Source organism: Austrofundulus limnaeus, unplaced genomic scaffold, assembly GCF_001266775.1.
Source record: "Austrofundulus limnaeus strain Quisiro unplaced genomic scaffold, Austrofundulus_limnaeus-1.0 Scaffold153, whole genome shotgun sequence".
NCBI classification, from domain to species: domain Eukaryota; kingdom Metazoa; phylum Chordata; class Actinopteri; order Cyprinodontiformes; family Rivulidae; genus Austrofundulus; species Austrofundulus limnaeus.
This window is the reverse complement of record NW_013952555.1, coordinates 106,672-109,953: the sequence shown is the minus strand read 5'-3', so window position 1 is coordinate 109,953 and position 3,282 is coordinate 106,672. Positions and strand designations below refer to the sequence as shown.

Below are 3,282 nucleotides of genomic sequence, written 5' to 3'. Positions count from 1 at the left end.
ATAGATAGATAGATAGATAGATAGATAGATAGATAGATAGATAGATGATGATGATGATGATCAGAGCTCCATGTTAAAAAAACAAACATTCAGGATGAGTAAAAACAAGACAAGCAACAGTTAATCTAGTTTTCTAAACAAAAAATGCAGATTTTTGTTGTAATGAAGTAAAGATAATGAAGTAAAGTTTGTTTTGTAGCAGCTGAGAAGGGCCAGACCAAAAGATTTTTATTTTAAATTACCAGAATAAAGTCGTATTTTTATGAGAACTTCTCCTCACTGTGTTAAAATGAGGAATTTTGAGCATCTTGTGAAATTATACTTTGGTACAAATACAACAAGTTGGAACATTTGGTAAAACATAAATAAAAACAGAATCTGATGATTTACGTTTTCAACCCCAATTAAATGCACGACAAATATTTAATGTTCAAACTGATGAACTTTGTTGTTTTTTTTAAACAAATATTAACTCCTATATGATACCTGCAACATGTTCCAAATTTGTTGCTATGTGGCTTTGTCTTTGCATGATAGAGCTTTAACTTAGATAGACAAACTGACGTTCAGATTATCGTGATGGCTCTAAAGATAATCATAGCAGATATTCCTGAGTTAAGAGTCATCTAGATGATGAAATCACTAAACTTCTTGCAAATAAGAAACACTGTTAGTAAATTGTTGGACTATTTGCTGATGCAGGTGTTCACAGAGCGGTGAACCCTTGAATGACTGAGGCTTTCAGGGATGCTCCCTTTGTACCCAATCAACCTGCTCACCTGTGAAATGCTGCAAACAGGTGTTTTTTGAGCATTCCTCAACGTTTYCAGTCTTTTGTTGCTCCTGGCCCAGCTTTTTTTTTTTGGAATATTTTGGTTAACCCTACAACCGCATCAAATTCAAAATGAGTGAATATTTGTAAAAAAAAAAGTTAATTTGAACTTTAAATATCTTGTCTTTGTAATGTATTCAATAAAATACAGGTTGAAAATGATTTACAAATCATTGTATTCTGTTAATAATATACAGTTAACACATAGTTGCAYTGTCAAATAAAGAAAAGTAATTATTTTGTTTCTCTCTGTAAAGTTGCAGACCTGTAAAGAAGTCCTCCCTGTGTTTCTTCACGGTGGACAAGGCAGCTGCAGAATTAACGTTGAGACTTCGTGAACTCGGAGTTTTACATCCTCGAGTTTCAAACTGAGTTCTTCCAAAGCCAAAGGGAGGCCTTAAACACACAAACACTGAGTTTATCTGTGAAACCCTTGAGGAGCTGAGAGATGCGAGGGTGAGATTTTATAAGAAAACTAACGATGGTGAACAGAAGAATCACATCCCAGGTGGTTTGATCTGTTCATGAGGAGAAAAAACTGGTTCTGATTTGCAAAAACTKTGTTTTCACCAGATTTTACTCAACAGAAAAAGGCTGAGAGCTGACGACATTAGAACATGAGAACATAGTTTGTGGTCACTTCCTGCCTCTTTACAGCCTGAYCCACGCTGCTGGGAACTTTACATTTGCGTCGCAGTCTGTTCAAACGATTTGATTGGTTGTCTTCTTTTGACTGACACCTTTTTTGACTGGCTGGGCTCATCTGTTGTCTCTCCAGAGCACAAAATGTGTGGAAAGCTCCTCAGGTCCCGCCCACAGCGTGATTGATTGACTGTAGAATCAGCCAATCAGGTCTGAGCTTCATTCTGACACAACAGCTGTGCACCCAATCAAGTTACCTTTTATTCAATATGCATCTCTGTGGTGTGAGGACACTCCACACCAGTAGGTGGCGGTAATGCACCTGTCAGTTGCTTGCCAACCACCAAAAAAGAAACCAGGAAGAAGACAAAGAAGAAGTGGTGTGAGGACAATACAAATGGCAGCCATCTTGGCCCTGAGTGGTGTCAACAGCAGACATACATAGTGGTTTTATGGTGTGTGTTTTTTTTTGGACAGCTGATAAACTTGTTGTTAAAGAGGAAATATATTTATTATGAAGTGTTCTGAGTGCTTCAAGACAAGGAAGATGGATTTTTGTGGCCAGGAAATACCATAAAAGAAAGGATTATACCTTTGTTCTGGACGCCATTTTGGATTTCCTTTGATCAGAAAAAGAGGACAAATTATGCATCAAAAGTAAGTGAAAACTTTTTTTTTTTTTACTGCTGCTGGTTTTATAAGCTGTGTGAATTGTAATGCTTTGGAAAAAGTGAAGTTTTATTCATTTTTTGTTGTGTTTTGGCTGTTTGTTGGTGGGGATTCGCTGAATGTCATCCAGCTGTGATTCATATTACTTTTTTTCTTTTTAAATCCTGCTGTGAGTAAATMTGGATGTAGAATATAATTTATGGTGGTTTATCTTTCATTTGAGCCCTCAGTGAAGTCAATGTTGAAGCATATATTACAGTAAAAAAATAACTACTTCCACAAACAGAATGAAACTTTTTGAGTCAGAAAAGATGAGAAGTTAGAAAAATGTGTGAAAGACAAGTGAATGTACTCCAACCAAACAAGCTGCTTTCTTTCTTTGACTTTAGATAAATGTTAAGATGCAACACTAAGTTGACCAGTGGCCTCATTATTATTTAAGATTWATTGAAAAATGAAGATAAAACATAAAGAATTGTGTTAAATTGGACAGAAAGYAAAGAATCCCTAATGAAAAACAATCTGAAGTGATTAAATAGAAAAGATCATAATTTAACATGTGTGATCAGTTTGTGGAGCTCTGGGAAGCTGGGATTATTCTGTTACATTAAGATTCTGATCCAGAGTCCCCCACATAACCCTGAATCAAAAGAACCTGCAGACAGAGGAGATGTTTAATACATACAAGCTGAATGAAAGAAAGCAGAAGCAGTGACAGTAAAGAAATAGACGACAGGACAAAAAGAATTATAAAGGAGAAAGCTGCACTTGTTCTCTGACTTATTTATCTGGTTGAGGAAAACCAGAAAACTCCATTTTTTTCCCTCCTATTCGTTGTGAGGTGGTGGAGACAGCAGGTCCAGCAGTGAACCACAGACCTCCCTCTAACCAGAGACACCCCAGGTCCTCCTCGGATCAAGGTGTTCCCAGACCAGGAGGATTAGGTCTTCAAGGTCTCTTCAGTGGGACAAGACCAGAAAACAAACAAAAGGATGCGTCCTAATCAGATTATGATCCAAACTGGACGAGGATAAAGTCTCAGAACACAAACTGAGTTCTGAGTTCTGCACTGCAAAAACTGTCCATCTAACCAAGTTTTAAATCTTATATCAGCCAAAAAGTCTTTTTCATCTTGTTTT

General features: G+C 36.8%; 1 protein-coding gene across 2 annotated transcripts in view; it reads left to right on the top strand.

The window, feature by feature from the left end:
• LOC106523350 (tripartite motif-containing protein 35) overlaps window positions 1-3,282 on the top strand; it is a 105,312-nt gene that overhangs the window by 25,418 nt on the left and 76,612 nt on the right. Inside the window, exon 1 of one of the 2 annotated variants that reach the window (XM_014016741.1) lies at window positions 1,867-2,131. The exons of the other annotated variant lie outside the window; for it this stretch is intronic. The gene's annotated coding sequence lies outside the window, so the exon portion shown is untranslated. Of the gene's footprint in view, window positions 1-1,866; window positions 2,132-3,282 lie in introns of those variants that run through there. 2 annotated transcript variants of the gene reach the window in all.